General features: G+C 49.0%; 1 protein-coding gene across 2 annotated transcripts in view; it reads left to right on the top strand.

The window, feature by feature from the left end:
* Positions 1–17,729, top strand: part of GGT1 (gamma-glutamyltransferase 1) — a 63,891-nt gene that overhangs the window by 20,270 nt on the left and 25,892 nt on the right. Inside the window, exon 4 of one of the 2 annotated variants that reach the window (XM_037371025.1) lies at positions 8,975–9,111. The exons of the other annotated variant lie outside the window; for it this stretch is intronic. The gene's annotated coding sequence lies outside the window, so the exon portion shown is untranslated. The remainder of the gene's footprint in view (positions 1–8,974; positions 9,112–17,729) is intronic. 2 annotated transcript variants of the gene reach the window in all.

Consider the following 17,729-nt stretch of genomic DNA (forward strand, 5'->3'; position numbering starts at 1 on the left):
CACACTGAGCCCTGTTGCCCATGACAGACCGCAAGTCCCGCACACAGAGCAGGAGTGTCTGATAGCTGTGATGTGAGGACACACGGCTATAGGAACAACCTATAGGGTTCCTACTGCCTTCTGCATCCATTAGACAAGTATCATCCAATGCAGAAGAATCTGTTCTTGTGGCCATTTGGTCCTCAGTTTGGTGGATGGCTGTGGCTCTTTCCTGTACAGAGCCAGCAAAGTTCATTTTTCTTCTCAGCATTCCTCAGAGCTGTGAATGGGGATGGAGATGTGGGTGCTCCGCATCACTGCATTCTCTTTCAAATATTCCATGGGTGATCTCAGTCTGGCTTGAAAGGACAGGGGCAAAATGGGCACTGGACTCTAAAGCAGCCTGGCCAATGCATCAATTTTGTCACAGTGTTTACATGGGTTTCTAACCACAATTGGCCGAATTTTGATGGCCCTTCTCAGAATTTTACTCAATGTGTGATCAGACAAAAGCCCTGACTGTTCAATTCCCAGTTATTCCCTCTTCTGCTCTATCTAAGCAGCTGCAAGAGAGAAGTTAGCATTGATAGTTTGTGAGATATTGCTGAGCCTGACTCAGGCTAATCCCATTTGGAGGGAGTAGATGCCGAGAAGCTGATTGCTCATGGCTTGGACATGTGTCCTCTGTGCTGGGTTAAAAGCTGGATGGATGGCCGAGCCCAAAGCATGGTAGTAAATGGAGTTACATCCAGCTGGCAACCAGTCACAAGTGGTGTTCCCCAGGGCTCAGTATTGATGTTAGTCCTGTTTAATATCTTTATCAATGATCTGAAGGGGAGGGGGGTGTCAAGTGCACCCTCAGTAAGTTTGCAGACTACACTAAGTTGGGCAGGAGCGCTGATCTGCTTGATGGTAGGAAGGCTCTGCAGAGGGATGTGGACAGGCTGGATTGATACACTGAGGCCAATTGTAAAATTCAACAAGGCTCAGTGCTGGGTCCTGCACTTGGGTCACAACAACCCCACACAACGCTATGGGCTTGGGGAAGTGTGGCTGGAAAACTGCCTGGTGGAAAAGGATCTGGGGGTGCTGGCCTGCTAAACATGAGTTAGAAGTGTGCCCAGGTGGCCAAGAAGGCCAAAAGCATCCTGGCTTGTTCAGAAACAGTGTGGCCAGCGGGACTAGGGAAGTGACTGCCCCCCTGTACTTGGCACTGGCGCGGCCATACCTTGAATCGTGTGTTTGCTTTTGGGCCCCTCGCTGCAAGAGGGACGTGGAGGTGCTGGAGTGTGTCCAGAGACAGGCAATGGAACTGGTGAAGGGTCTGGAGCACAGGTCTTATGAGGGGAAGCTGAGGGAACTGGGGTTGTTCAGCCTGGAGAAAAGGAGATTTGGGAGGGGATCTTACCACTCTCTACAACTGCCTGAAAAGAGGTTGTAGACAGGTGGGGGTGGGTCTCTTTGTCAAGATAAGAACTGACTGGACAAGAGGAAATGGCCTCAAGTTATGCTAGGGAAGGTTTAATTAGGAAAGATTTCTTCACTGAAAGGGTGGTCAAGCACTGGAACAGGCTGCCCAGGGAGGTGGTGGAATCGCCATCCCTGAAGGTGTTTAAAAAATGTGTAGATATGGTGCTTTGGGACATGGTTTAGCGGTGGACTTGGCAGTCCTCGGTTAACGGTTGGACCTGATGATCTCAAAGGTCTTTTGCAACCTAAATGATTCTGTGATTCTAAGGACTTCAGGATCTGGTTGGAGAGCTTTGAGAGAGGCTGGGTCAGGAGAAAATAATTTGTATGGGGTTCAGCATTATGGCTCCAGGACTGTCACCAAGAGCAAAGGGAAGGACAAAAACTGCGTGGCTGGAGCGATGGGTAAAGGTGTCAATGGTGGGTGGTGCGGTGGCCTTTCCCTGCCGTCTGGCAATTGGGCAGGCTGCCTTAGATCTGTGCTTTTGCCTGCCCTGTTCTGTGAGTTTTGCTGGAAGGAGAAGCAGCAATAGCAGGGTTTGTAACAGAAGGATCAGTTTAATAGCAGAATAGCTTTGTATAGCTGGATTGTCTCACAGCTTATCTCCGAGAATCAGGAGAAGGAAACATAATCAGCAGTTTACACTTAGGCGGGGATGAGACCATGTGCATTGTTCTGAGGCGGTGGGAGAACCAGGGCAAGCAAGCTGCTCAGAGGATGGCACTGTTACCAGGATACCTTCTCCTCTGTGTGTGACTTGAAAAAATCCCGCCACAGATCAAATCCTCTTAACAAACGAACAGTTGCGGGAGCAGTGCAGCTGTCTCTTGTCTGTGTGCTTTAAAACTGGAAACACTACAATAGCGTGAATAATAGGAGCTAATGAGAAACACACCGATTCTCCGCTTGGTTTTACGGAAGGAGAATGGCTGGCTGGCAGCCCTTTGTAAACTAAGAGGTAATCCTGCCCTCTTTGTGTGTGCACTTTCAAAGGGCACATGACAGTGAGTGCATTTCTGTAGCTAAGATGGTCAACAAGGTTTGCTGCATATAGGGGGAGGAGGCAGGAGTTTGCTTCGGAAGAGTAGATTCTGTCAGAAACTGCATCCTTTGGTCCTCTGCAGCCCTAGGAGAGACTGAGCCAGTAGGTAAGGATGCAAGACCTGGGAGATACCAACCTACAGGAGTGTCCCTGCTTTCCCTTTCCTCTTTGCTGCTGTGACAAGGGCACCTGAAAACTCTGCAGGGAGACAGATCAGCTCATGAACTTGTTGGGTAGGACAGAGTGGGGACTGTAGGGCCTCTCCCTCCCTCTCTCAGGTCACTCTCTCACAGTGACCAGAAGCTGTGGTTTTGAGGCTTGGAAAGAGGATTTCTTTGCCCCATCCCAGTGGATATATTAACACCTCTCAGAAGGATATTAACTTGCTTGTAACCTTAACAAGGTGTACATGGTGCTGCCAACTGAAACCAGCTGGGTGCAGCATGGCTGAGTCAGATTTTTACCAAAAATCTCCTGAGATGAGAAATGGGAAAAAATGGAAAGCAGACATCCTCTTGCTATTCACTCAGATTATGTGCTGTAAGCACATCTCCTTGTTGCCATCCCTGTGTCCAGTAATGGGAACATTCCCAGCTCCTGGCCTTTCAGGCAAGTAAGGAGAGTTCAGGTCAGTGCCAAGAACAGAAGAGTGACCGTACTGGATCAGACCACGAGTCTGTTTCCCCTGTGATCCTGAAGTAGCAGTGGTTAATAGAGGATGCCTAGCGAGGAGCATAAGGGAGGGATGCAGGCTGATGTGTTCCTGAATACCCTCCTCACCATCAGCCATCTGTAGTTCAGGGATTTCCTGAGGTGGGGATCTCTGCATTTAATAGTCCTTCATGAGTTTTTCCTAAACCTTTTTTTGAGCCTGAGCAAATTTTGGGCATCCACAGCATCTTCTGGCAGAGTTCTACTGTTCAGCTGTGTGTTGTGGGAAGAAATATTTACTTTGTTCTGAATCTGTCAGTTACTGTTTTCATTTGATGCTTTGTAGCTTAAATATTGGAAGAGGCAGCAGGCAGTCATTCCCTATTCATTTTCTCTAAGCCACTCTCAAATGATAAACCTCTGCTATGTCCCCTCTCGGGTTTCTGTTTCCCAGGCTGAAGAGTCTTGCTCTCGTACAGAAGCCATTTCAGACCATAGATCATCTTAACTAGCCCCCTGTCCCTCCTCTAGTCCGGCTGTAGCCTCTAGTGAACCTTCACAACCATGGGGATTCAAATGCACCCTGAAGCTACCAGGTAGCGCAGTGAGATTTGCGGTTTTGCCCTTTGTCTCCTGGCACTCACTTTGGTGTTTTAATTGCTTTTGAGCCTTGGGCTGATGCTTTCATTGAGCGCTCCTGGCTTGCTCTTACCATTGCATGGCATGCATAGCCCCCCGTGATTTGGTTTGCCCGCCAGTAGACTGGGGAGGGGACTGTAGTTGCTCACCCCTTACAAATTCACAAGGTTGCCAAGGCCTCTCATTTTTGTATCATTTCATCTCTGTAGGGTCTGTGGTATATGCACAGATAGGGCTCATGTGCGATGGCTGGGAATGTTGTGCCTTCCTCCCTGACGCAACGGGAGGGTTGCCTTGAGTTTGCACTGTATGACGTGCCTCTGCCCCGTCTGGGTAGTGCTCAGCACTGTAGCACTCCCTGCAGAGACTGCAGAGCTGGATCACTGCAGCCAGGGCTGGTGCCACTGCCCTTTTCCTTGAAATACCCTGTGGTGCTCACGGTGTGACTGCAATTCCAATTGCCCCTGCCTGAGAGGAACCAGGCACACGCACGCGCACACATGCACTCACACACCCACACGCTCACTAAGGCAGTTCTGATTTGTATGCTGGTCAAGCTGGATTCGAATGACAATCCTAATTATGTTTGCCTTGTATATGATGAAGGTTGCATTTTTGACTGTTGTTGCTGGGCTGGAAATGTAATTGATTAATTTAGCACTTAAGAATGGAAAGAGGATTAAGGCGGTGGTGAGGCTGTGCTGCCAGACACTGCATTGACTGCCTCACACTTTCACAGCTTCAGCTTTTGTTTGCCTGCAAACCAGCTTGTCTGAGCTCCCAAGTTGTTATTTCTCGTGGCTCTGAGCTTGTTGGCAGATCCCTCAAAGCCAGGCCTCCTGCAGGGAAGAGAGCTGTAGCCCTGGAGAGATATGCGTAAAAAGCTAGTCCAGGCTCCGTGTTTAGTTCCGTTGTATCTGGGGTGCAAATGCCTTCGCTGTTTGGCCATGTTCAAGGGGAAATGTAGGTGGGGAGCTTGATAGCCCAAACACCTGTAAATTCTTGACTGAGCAAAGCAGCACAGACCTGGAGAACGTCCACCTGGCCATGATGTTGCAGCTTCAGGGAAGAAATCCCCTTAATGGTTGTGCAGAGTATGGGGAGGTAAAAGACAAAAGCAGCACCAGTTGGGCTGTGGTCTTAGGGAGTGCCCGCAGCACCAGTGCTGACAGTAGCAACTGCATGCAGACAGGCACTGCTGAGACTCTGCACTTCATGGAGAAACGGTAGCAATAGCCCATGTAATATTAATTAGGTCTTAAGCTTTTTGCTTCTTGCAGCTGAGGCACTCTTTGCAGCCTGTGAGGCCCCTTGGTGGTGTTCTGGGTCTGAGGCATGCATCTGGGCAGTGATGGGTCTTAAAAATGACAGACTGCTGCTTAGTAATTATGGGCACTGGTCTGCTCATTATTGGGGAAATGAATCAAGTTCTAGCAGGGCCCATAAAAGCAGATTTGTTAGCCAGTGTATCGCCTGCATAGAGAATCTTAACAACTTGTGATCTTGTGATCACAGTTAAATTGGGCAACATTGCTGCAAGTGCAGGGAAGGTCACCAGTCCACTCCAGTGATGCATGGCATTAACTTGACTTCCTAGCACAGGAGAATTCTGAGCTTCCACTACTTTTGTGATGAATTAATTAGGTATCTGAGGCACGTGGAGGATTTCTGTCCCCTCCATTCTGGGAGCATGCTACACCCATTTAATTGAATAAATTTTATCTTGATTAAATTAAGCCAGACTGTGAAGCTGCATACTGTGGGGCTAGAACAGTCTCGCACTGAACTGCTGCAGCGGCTGTAGTGCCTGGCAGAAAGGCAGAGCAAGCAGTGCTGAAGCACCACCAAAGACACCCATCATAGCTCTGGAAGCACTGGGGCTAGCCACGCTCTGCACAAAGGCCTTACCCTTCCTGTCCTGTCTTGTCCTGTCCCATTCAGGTAGAGTATCACACACCTCCGGCATGGGGTATCTCTTCGGGCCCTGTGTGGGCTTTCAGAGGGAGGTGGTGAGAAGCCCTGACTTCTCACGTTCTGCCCCAGGCTTGCATTTCCCTGTGCTTTCCCTGTGCTTTCCCTCCACCTTGTCCACTTCTCCATTGCTGCCTGGTCCTGTGTGTGCTTTCCAGACACCTTTGCTGTCCTCCCCAGCTTTCTGCTTTCCCCTGACAGACCTTCAGGAAGCCCTACAGAAAGGGAAGGGAGAGTCACTGGGACCAGCAGGAGACCTTTCAAGATGACAGCACAAGGTGCCCTTTGTAACGCCTTCTGCTTTTCATCAGCCTGTAAAGGGGGGCAGTAAAGTAAAAGAAAAAAGAAGAGCAAATGCCGTTAACAAAGCAAAAGTGGGGAAGTGGCACCTCCAGGGGAAGTCTGTGATCCTAGGGGCTGCTTTGCTGTTCAGCCACCTGCCTTTGGGGCACAGCAGTGGCTGCTTGCCTGCTGATGCTTTCACAAAGCTGATGGGAAGTGTAGGGGAAGGCCCTGAGACCTCTCCAGGCATTACTATATGTTAGACCATTTAAGAAGCTGATCTAAGACAGGAGAAAGAGTGGAGGAATTTCTGCAAGGACTTAAAATGCACCTTGCCACAGGGCTGTCATATTTCCAGCCTGTAAGAGGCAGAAACATCTGTTCTTATATGTCCCTTTGGGATCCCTTTTTTGTGTGTGCTCAAAAATATTTCTAAAGAGCTTTTAGAAAACCTAGCTTAGGAGGGACCTCCACAGGTTAAGGCTACGGGTGGGAGTTACAGTTTCATGAAAGAATCAAACCATCTTAAGCCCATACAGGAGAGGCTGAAGGCAGCACCAGGTGCTGCTAAGCTTCTTTTGGAGTTTGAAACCGCTGAGTGTGCAGGTTATATTGGTTGTAAGCATCTTAGCAGTGGTGCTAAACCACTGAAAGCAACCACAAGCCTCCGGGGAAGCATGTGGACCAGCTGCTGGAGGCCAGACAGCTGGACTGTGGAGGTCAGATCTGAGGATCTGAGCAGGTACAGTGTGTGAAAATGCTGGTGGCTGGTTTGCGTGGTGCATGCATGGGAAACTCAGTTCTCTCACCATCACTGGCTCTGGCGAGTGAAGCGAGTCCAGCCATCAGAATGACACATAATAGGTCCTCGCGCTGAGGAGGATGACATCACTGACTTAAGATTTTCATGTTCTCCAAAGACCTCAGCACCTTTAAAAAAAACCAACTTGTTTACAGTTCATGGCAGGCCTGGAAAAGTGACCAGCTTGTTTTTATTTCTTTCCAGCTTGACTAACTTTTCTCCATCTATATCCAATGTTAAAAAGACATATCTCAGCTAAAAAAAACCCCAAGTACTTAAAGGGTAGTAGACGAGTAGAAGAAGCAGGGCTCAAAGTGGAAATTGGAGTATAAAAGCCTTCTCTGAAGCATTGCCTTTTCTGCCCAGGAACCTTTCAGAACCAGGCTGTTACACACCAGTGACCCAGCATTTAGACTTGATGGGCGATCAGAAGCAGGTCTTTAAGTCTGTTGGTGAATGTCCAGTGTTGAAGGGGCTTCTCTGGGTGTTCTGTACTACTCAGCCAGTCACTGGACACTGGACTGGAGCTGCCCCCTGAAGTTAGCATGAGTCCCCCTCCAGCTTGTGCCCTCATCATCAGTGTCACCCACTCCAGCCTTTGAAAGATAAGAGCCAAATTGACCTACTGGCCTGTCTATGCCATTGATGAATTGGATCTTTCACTGCTGGCATCTGATTTATGTTTTGTTTCTCACCTAAGACACCCCGAGGGATTCACTGTGTGGGGTGATTCCCTAGACCCACTTCAGTCTGCAGGGCAGTGCCAGGAGCAGACAGGCAGGAAAGGGTAGTGCTGCCCGCCTTAATCTTTCCAGAAGGCTGCAGTGTAGCCTGTCCAGTGTGGGTGGAAATGCAAACAAGCTTTTCCTAGGAGTCTTCTCTGTGTCATTAATACCTGGCACCACTGAACTGCTCAGCACAAAAGCTCTTTTGGGCTTTGCCAGGTTCAGGTTTGGTTTGGATAGCACTCGTGTGTGTCACTTCTGCGTTGTGCACGAAGCTTGCTGCTCGTGGAAGTGGCATCCTGCACACGCTGTCCCTCGTGCAGTGCTATGGATGGAGCCCTTCCAGACAGGCTGTCAGAGCCTATGGTCTTCACCAGATGTTAACCTTTGTTAACTGTGTTAACCTTTGAAGTAAAGTGAATTTCTAATGTCAGAACAGCAGAGGCCAACATACAACCTTCCACCTTCCCCTACTGTTTTTTCTCACCATAAAAAATGCTTTGGCCCTTTCTGTGCTTACCACAGCAGTTTTACGTGGCTTAGCCCACGTTTGCCTCATCGCGTCAGTCCACACGGTTCACTTGTAAGGAATTTCATCCACGCCTTAAAGAGATTGAGGAAAATGAGGTTGGGAAGGCTCCAGAGCACAGGTCCTGCCTCTGTGATTGCAGGCAACAGTGCTGAAAAGGAAGAAAAACCAGAGGGAAAAGTGAGCTGCTTTAGAAGAGTTACCTTGTGAAAAATGTTTTTAAGAGTAGTGAGCAAGTGCCTCCTTCCTTTGCACCATTATCCCACAGGGCAAAGGAAAGGCACTGGGGTGCCATTCCCCAGATCTACCCTAAACCCAGAGGGACCACTGATGGGGTACCCAGCCCTTGGTGTCTCTCCCCGCACTCCCTGGTGTCAGGTGGTATTTATTATCCTGCGGGCCGATGCCCAAGGCGCAGCCTCACAGGGAAACAGGACAGTCCATCCCAGGGAGGATTTCCCCCCTCTTTTTCATATAGGACTGCTCCATGAACAAGGCATGTGCCCGAGGCAGCGAGCCTGTGCTTGGTAAGGAATAGCAGGTCATGTCCAGGAGGCAGGGGCATGGTTGCAGGCCACGGCCTTTGCAGGGCCATCCAGCTTCAGTGCAGCACAGGTGACCCTTTGGATGGGCAGGACAGGACGGGATGCTGAGGGGATGCAGCAGGGCAGTGGCGTGGGGGTACCCCATGGAGGGGATGCCCCCATGGGGCTGCTGCTGCTGGCAGCGCATCCCCCATGGCAGCTGCCTCTTTGAACAATTGGCAGACCCCCTTGTCTGAAACCACCACAGATTGCAGGCTGGCTACCTTTGAATTTTCTCCCATCTGTGCCATCTAGTGCCCAGTACAAGAACTGGGACTGACCCAGCCTCTCACCCACAGGGGAACAGCCCGGCTGCTCTGGAGAAGAGGCTCTCCTCTCCCTGGGCCAGGCGCCAAGCCGTGGGCCAGGCAGGGATGTGCTGGGAGGACCCCTGAGATGCCGCACCGCCTGCATGGAAAATCCCACTTAGCTCCAGGTAGGATCGCAGCGCGCAGGTGTGTCTGTGGGGCGGATGGAGTGGGGAGAGGGACTCTGTTCGGAGGCTGGAGGTGAGGTGAGGCTGGGTGATATTATGCTGCCAGAGGTTTCAGGTAGGGAGAGGAAGGCTTGAAGCTCTCGGGAATCCTGCCTTTGCTTTTCAGGCGTTGCATTCCTGTGGCATGCTCTGATGCTGCACACATGTTTTAAGGGACAAAAATACTGACCTCTAACTGGAATTCTCCTGTTTGGAATAACATTGACATCTGTCCAAGGGGAGCTACAGTTAGCTTTACTTAAGTGAATGCCCTAGACCGTAAACCACTTTTTTTCCCCCCATATAAGTATAGGTTGTTGAGCATAATCTTTATTACGCCATTTCTTAGGTAAGTTCCTTGTAGTATGTTATTATTTTCTCAAAAAGCTTCAGTAGCTGTAGGTTGATTTGCCAGCTTTGAGTCTTAACTCTGCCTCTGTCCTCTTTATCCTTTTCAAAGAAATACTTTTCCTCTTTACAGACCCAGTTTCATTTATAAGCTCTAAATAAGAGGGAATGAATCAGGAGCTAACAAATTGTTGCTTCCTTCTTGCTGCATTGTTTTCACAAATCTCTATAAGGGATTTAATGGTGGTGAAAAGAGCTGCTAACTCAAACCCATTGGTATATATCTATCCTTCATATTGGTTTATCATAGCCAGGCATTACATATTTCTCTATATTGAATTTCATCTGATTTTCCCTGTTTCACAGATGTTTTCAAGTTTTCCACAAGCTCTTTGAAATGGTCCTGACGTTCTTTGCTAGCCTCATATGTTATCTCCTGCCATTTCATTACTGGGCCACAAGTAAATATATTGAACATGCTGCCTGCAGCATGCACAGGGCACCCCACTCAGCATGTGGGGCTTTTTAACACATGATGTTTTGATCATTCGTTCTTCGCTTGTAACTTATATTAGATTAAGAATTATTATCTGACATCTGCTTCCCAGAAATTATTAGTGACTTCAGGGAGTTAGTAGTAAAATTGTTCAAAGAGCAGGTGAGCACATTCTTCTTCTCAGGATCACAGGTGGGAGTCTGTGAGCTCTGTTCCTCTTTGCTTGTGAACTGTATTGGCTGGTTTGCTCCCTGTGAAGCTCTGCAGGTTTGCCTCTCAAGGATATATTGCACAGGCATGTCATTCTGTTTCTGAGATGTAAGGCTTAAGTAAGTCTGACCGCTTAGGAATTTTCAGATGTGAAAAGGTAGAATTGCCCCTTAGCATCCGATAGGTAACTGGCTGTAGTGATAGCTCAGTGGTTTTGGAGCTGGCATGCTCAGAGCTCTCCCGGGACTGCTGTTGATCTTGGCATGTTACTGCTTTTGAAGGGACTGATCTTTGAAACCAAGGCTCCAGGAAGTCATTTAAGGATATGTTTGCATCCCGTTGAAGCACTGAAACTGTGAGGATTTTAATGGGAAGGAAACTCATCTTGAAACAGATGCAGTGTTTATCTGCTTTTGCCTAATTACACTCCATCTTACTGGAGGTAGTATTCTCCAAAGCGTCCCCTCAGCCACAGGATGCCAGTGCTGGTGTCAAGCCCCCACTTGCCCAAAGCTGAATTGGTCCCAGCTGTGCTCTGGAGAGCTCTATATCTGGGGTGCCTGAGCTCAGCCAGGTGCTTTGCTGTGCTGCCTGCATGGCTGTTTGCACACCTGTGGTTTTTCTTCTCCTGAGACAGAGTGCTGCAGAGGCAAGGTTGGTTCTCCAGTGATCTCCCAGCTTCTCACAGGTCCGTAAGTTTCTTTATTGGTGTTTCTTGGTTCCTTGGGATTCATAGTCTTTAGGGCTTTGCACTTTATCCTGTGTAATTCACTCCCCAGTCTGTTGGTATGCCATAGTCTACACAGGCTTTAAAGTGTTTGTGTGAGACAGGTACCAGCAAGAGTTCTTTCTGCAGTTTGCTTCCAGATCCACTTATTTAACAGGGAAGGCCCAAATCTCTGTTTTACAGTTTTACATTTTTTTTACATTACAAATTTTACATTTACAATACAAATGTCTGTGCAAAGAAATGGAGGCTCAGACAGGCAAGGTGATTTGTTGCAGTCATTTAGCAGCAGAAACAGGAGTAAACCCCTTCTCACACCCCACGCCTCAGTGTTATAACCGTAAGGCCGCATGTTTCGCTTCACCCAGCCTCTGCACATGCAGCACAGTCAGTGTAGGTGTCCAGCTGTAACCTGGGGAGGTTTGGTGCAGGGGTCTCCCTCCCCTGTGCTGGGGAGGTGCTTGGCCTTACACACATCATCTTCTATCGTGGCACAGCCACTGCTGTATCACTGCTCAGTATCATGCAGGGGCAAGGCCTGGGCAGGGCTGAGCTCATCATAGCAGCTGAGCCTGGCTCTGTCTGGCCTGTCTGGTTGTCTGGGGAAGGGGTTGTGTGACAGCTGGGCTTCCAGCTCCCTAAACACGCGTCCCAGCTTTAATTACAGTGACACTGCTGCCTGGGTGTAATTAGCAGTTGAGAAACTCTGAGTGTGATTTTAATAAGCTGAGAGTAATGCAACTTGTCTTTTCTATAAGAGACGCTTTGCAAACAAAAACTGTAATTAAAAAGCATACACATAGGGCAAACGGTGACTGTGCAGTGGATGCGTTACTGCTGTAAGTGCAGCATGTCTGGCATGCAGCCTGACTTGGCAGAGGGGTACCCCTTTGGGACAGTCTTCATGATGGGGCTCCTGGGGGACCAACATGTGAAAACTGCAGGATTTGGCTCAGCTGCAGGTTTTACAAAAGGCTCTTCCCTGTCTTCACAGCTCCCCTTTGATATAATGTTGTTCTTGATAAATATGAGTCTCCTGGGTGTCATCCTCCCCATGGCTTTTCATTTCTGCCACCGTTAGGTTTCTGTGCTTTCCCCCATGAGCCCAAATTAGCTCAAGGCTGGTGGGATCTCTGTGGTGGAGGCCAGCAAGGCAGCCAGGGAGGCAGGAAGCCCTTTCAAGAGCAGCCAGCATTTCTGGTAGGCTCAGATCTGAACAGCCAGACTGAGCCCTGGACTCTGCCTCTCTTCCCTGCTCCTTCCTGCTCTCTGGGAAAACAAAAAACCCAAAAAAACCCCAAAAAACCCCTCTCTTTTATCTGGTCTTCTGTCTCTGCACACTGCCTGCCCCCCCTGGAGTTCAGAGTTGCCTGGCTATGGGAGCTCTCATGGGGGAGCAGTCTCTTAAAGTCCCCAAGGTCCGTTTCCCCCCAAACACCATTACACAGCAGGCTGGTCTTGCCAGCAAATTGTCCCCCTTCCCCAGTGCTGTGAGGCAACCGTGCAGGGGACAAGGCGGGAAACAGAGGCACCAAGGCTATCAGAAAATAGTTATACTGTCTCCCCAGGCATCTGAGGGATGGAGTTCAGGGATGTGTGCCTGACACCTGGAGGAGGGAGGAGAGTGGGAATATCCCCCCAGCCTGTGGGAAGCCCCTTTGCCTCTGTCTGCAGGGGAAGGTGAGGTGCTGTCCCTGGGGAGGCCACTTGCCCCCTTGCAAATGCCCGTTTGTGCCTGATGGCACTGGCTGCTATGGCTCTCGTAATTTAGCAGGTGCCTCCTGTAGTACCCCTCCTGTTGACCTGTGGGGGACACCCTGGTCTTTGAAAGTGCAGAGCCAGAGAAATGCCTGTAATTTCCTTTCTGTTGTTACTTCTCCTTGCCTGGGAGCAGTGGTTGGAGTTGCAGATTGCTAAGGGGGGAGTGGGTTAAAAGCAGCTTGCTCACTCGTATCCCTCTGTGCTGTGCCATGCAGGTGTGACTGGCCTGCTGCCTGCTCTGCCAGCCAATTGCAGCCCTGGCCCATTGGGAAAACAAACAAAGCCTTCCCCAGAGATCAGGTTGAAGGATCTGTGATTTTCACTGGCAGTGGAAATGGTAGCAGGTGTGGGCTCAGCAGATAGGCAAACACCCAGGACCTGCCCCATCCCCACACAGAGAAGCTGTGGAGCAAACACAGGGCAGCCCATCCATGCAGGATGGAGGGGGGAGAGCTGATGGGGCCAAGCTCACGTGCACGCTTGGTTGCAGTGTCGTGCTGCTTGTCCATCCTCTGCGGCATGCATGCTCCTCCCAAAACTACGGCAAATGGTCTTCCCAGGAGCCCTGCTGGTATTGCTGCTGCCTCTGCTTCCAGTCCAGCTGGCCCATTCATGATTTCCAAGATGGGCTGCAAGTGCTTTGAGGCAGATGCTTGTGATTCTGCTCTCAAAAGCAACGGCCATCTTTGGTGCCCTTTGCAGCACCAAAATAAAGAAGCCTAGAGAAGGCTGGGCGGGGGACCAGATAAGTCATATAGGGACCTTCTTCTCCCATCTAGGGCTTTGGAACCTGTACTTGAGATGCGAGTCTTGTCCTCCTGATAGTGGGTTGCCTCTTTCGGGAGAGGAGACCAGCTGGTGCTTGAGCCCTCATCCCTTCCACAGTCCTAAGCTATGCTCCACCCAGAGGAGGAGATGCTGTAAGCATCAAACCTGCCAGGTTTCTGCACTCAGATGTAGAGGCCGTTCAGGACAGGCTCCTGTCTCTGTGGTCTTCTTTGGATGAACTTTGTGACCACCATCCTGGGAAAGCACAGAATCATCCATCATCCAGTGATTTCGGTGTATACCCGGGGGTTGCTGGAAGATGGACACACTTGACTGCTTTGCTGAAGCGTGGGCTTTGGGAGGAGCCTGCCCAATTGCACGATAGTGTCCATCCCACATACGGCTATGGCTCAAGGACGTTTTCACCAAGGTTAAATCCGTACCATGCATTTCCTTCTTAAGATCAAAACTGTTGGGTTGCAAATGGCCACATAGAGATGAACTGTATTACCCAAGTCTTAACTGGAGTAACTGTGAGTCTGAAGGCCTAGGGAGTACTTGGAGCTGCAGGGAGTGACATCTTTAGAAAGGAAAATCCATTTATTTCCCAAGGCTGTCATTCTGGGGAGCAAACAGAGGGTGTGGGGTGCTGAGAGCTGTTGCAATAAAACAGATATAAGTCCAGATTCTCACTTACGGTATGAGCTGTCTGGTACAGCATGCAACCTTCCTATGTAGTGCTATGTGAATTATCTGCCTGCTGCTGAGCACCTTCCTCACCCGTCCACAGCAGGTAGAAGGGTCCTGGTGTAAATCGGAGCTCCCCAGCCCGTGAAACTCTTGTTTCTGGGTGTTCATCCCAGAAACAGGTTTCCCCTCTGGAGTCTGGTGGAGGTGTAGCCAGAAAGTATGTAGCTCACTCAGTATAAATTAGCACTTTATCTAAAGCCTTCTTAGGGACTCAGTGAAAATTCTTCCTACGCAGCACCTGAGCAACCATCAGTGGCTCTTTCCTCCTGCAGCACCCTCAGAGATGAGTTGATTCCCACTTCCATGTCAGCCGAGTGGCCCTGCCATGTACAGTGGTGGAGGCAGGCACCAGCAGGCCCAGGGATGCGAGTTGACAAGTGGAGATAACAGATCTGGGGATGGCTGCACTGCTGCTTGTCTGTGCTGCCTTGTCCCATCCCTCTCTGAGAGGTTGCAACCCTGATCTGGCTACAGGGCCGGAGCTGCTAAGTAGTTCAGTGGAAAACTTGCAATACTAAGGTAAGCCAGGACTGAATCTGGCTTACCAGGATGTGGTGACTTTTATGCTGAGAGGTTTCATTTGTTGCTCTGAGAACAGTAGAGCTGATCCTGCAGCAGAAACTGCTGAGAAAGGGACAAGAAGTTGTAAGGCTTCCTAGGCTTCCTGAGAAGTGTGGCTCTCCTGAGGTGAAGTTTGGGTGGGCTGCAAACACAGATCTCCATGGAGCTGAGCCTTGGGTCAGTGCTTGTTTGTGTCCAGGAATAACTTCTGAGCCTCACTTCTCTGAGTGCCACTGATTTTAGGCAGAATGGAAAAAAGATTTACGGAGGTTTGTATAGTGGACCTTGGCTCTTCCTGGGAAAAGTCCTTGTTCCTCTGGTTTTAGACCCCTCTTGCTTTGGTTGGACTTTTAACAGCAGTTAGTCACTCAACAACTTTCTATAATAATCCACAAGTTTTCCATTAAGTGGCAAACACTTTGAACTTCTCCCCAGCTCCTCTGCTGCAAACTAATCTGCTGTCATTTTTCACAAGGAGAGGGAGCTACCTTCATGTTTTATTCATTTCCTCTTCATAGTGGGGAAGAAACCAAAACCATGGGAAACAGTGAAAACAACAGCCCACAGAGCTCCAGGCTCTGTGCCGTTAGATCATCGTCAGCCTCTGCACTTGCCACTTCCAACTGCATGTGGATTTAGTGTATATGTCGAGGACATGACAGGGAAGAGAGCTGATGTCTAGCAACATGCTTAGAGGAATCTGGGTGAAAGATTCCTTATTCCAGCCCAGGCACTGACCTGCTCTGAAGCCCTGGGCAAGATTGTCTCTGTTGCCCTGTCTCTAAAGTGGGGGTATGAACCCTTTTCTCATGTAAATTTTCTCACATAATTCAGGGACCTGTAGGGGTCCCTGGCCCTGATAGTAGCTTAAAAATGCTGTTAAGTAGTGAAAGTTTTTGTGACGATGATAAGAATTTGGCCATCTGGACAGGTTATAGAGTTTGGGCATCTTCTGTAGGTGCAGCAAGTACTGTAGGCTGTTATTTGGTAGGCAGCTTTACACAGTCTCCCCTGTGTCTCTCCCTCTTTTACTATGAATATCAGTGGAGAAATAGGACTCTGTTCTTCCTCTTTGTGCTTACAATTTGGTTAGAGCTTGCTCTGCCACTCACCTAGCGTGTTTAGGCTGTCTCCAAACTATCCTGTAAAAGACATGCTGCGCCTTGAGCAAATGGGGTGCTTTCCTTGGGCTTGAAAGGGTCTCCTGCAGTTGTGGTCATACTGAAAGATGCCTGCCAGGGGTACAGGTTTATTCTTTGGATAAGGATATCAGAACAATTCAGTGTAAATTGTTTCTGTTTTGATCCCAACAGCTCCAAAGCCAGGCCCCCTCCAAAGCAACAGAACAGGAGCAGTTTACTAGGACCATGTTTATGTAATTTGCAGGGGAGTGCAAATACACTGAGCAGCTCTTACCTATATAAAAGAACGCTAGTTTGTCCTAGGTCTGAAAAAAATCTCTTAGGCAGCCTTCCTAGCAGTTAGAAGTTAAGACACATGCATACCTGCTTTTGAGTCTCTTGACACTAGCAAAGCAGGCCCATTCCTTAGAGTAAATAATGTTCAGACCATGATTTGGCGTACAGGAACACTCCTTACAGCATTTTAAATAGCTCCCTTACTTCAGCTGGCACAGTGTTGGGTGAAGAGGACAGAGATCTTTGGCTGAAAAATATCCTGGGAAGGGGAACTTGGCCTCTCCTTTATACAGCTATTCTAGATATACTCAACCAATAATTTATAAGCTCTGAATCAGCCAAACCTTGTGCTGACGCATGACATGGCTTTTCATGGTCAAACAAGCCCTTCAATGGAAGACCAACAAAAATGTAACAAAGGAAGTTGAAGATGAATTATTTTCCCTTTGGAGAGCAATGGTACATCCTTGAGAGATTTCCTCTCCATTCACAGGCTACAAGACTTCCTTTGATGGAGAAGGGCAGGATGTGCCTCTCAAGAGCTTCCTAGGTCAGTGTCCAGGACACCCCCTTTTATGGGATGCCCGTTCCTTCTCCTCCACAGAGCTCCGAGCTCCTATGGCCATGCAGCTGGGCAGTGCTCCAGCATCTGCCAACTTTGAAGAGTGCAGGAATGGAATTTTCCCTAACAGGGTGGGTATGGGGGCAACAGCGCTCTAATGCAAAGGGTGTCCTTGCTGCCGGGGCTTGTGCAATGGGTAAAACCAGTGACTGGCAGAGTATTGTGAAGGAAAGGAAAGAAACAACTTTGCCAGTACAGATTCACTCCTGGGACTATCTAACATCAAAGTATTGTCTCCATTCAAGTCTGATCTTTCCTTGCTCTCCACCCTCCATGTGGTTCCCTTTACCGTGAGAAAGTGCCTGACCATTCTCTTCTCGGCTTGCCCTGTGAGCCAGCAATTCTTCAGGGACAGGGAGGGGGAAGGGTGGCATGCCTTTACTGCTCAAAGATACGACTTCATTACATCACCCTCCCTTTCTGACCGCTCCCATATATATAAAGTCTTGCTGCCATTCACCTCAGTGTGACTGATAGTGCTTTTGAAATCCCTGCTTCTGGGAACTCTTCAGGAATAAGGGACAAGAGAGCAAAGCAGAAGCGCCTTCTTTTGGGGTCACTAGCTGAAGGTGAACTGCACCCAGGGAGAACAGAGCTTTTAGAGTAGTGAGTAAACAGCATGATTTTATCTTATCTGCATATTTTGGTTGGATTGGGATGTGAAAGAGAGGAGTCATTTCTTTCCTTTTATGATGTACCTTTCCAGCTCTTTAATCATACTCTGTTGAAGTGTACCTTTGTTTCCCAAACCTTCAGGCTCAGGTTGGAAGAGCAAGTGTTTCCCTTACAGGGATTGCCAGGGCTCGATCTACCGTGTTGAATTTGGCTTCTCTCAGTTAATGAAGGCCACGTCACAGACAGCAGGGTCTCTGTCCAGGCAATCTGAACAGCTGTGCTTTCAGCCCTTAGGGGAGCTAC

This window comes from Falco rusticolus, chromosome 1, assembly GCF_015220075.1.
Source record: "Falco rusticolus isolate bFalRus1 chromosome 1, bFalRus1.pri, whole genome shotgun sequence".
Lineage (NCBI taxonomy): Eukaryota > Metazoa > Chordata > Aves > Falconiformes > Falconidae > Falco > Falco rusticolus.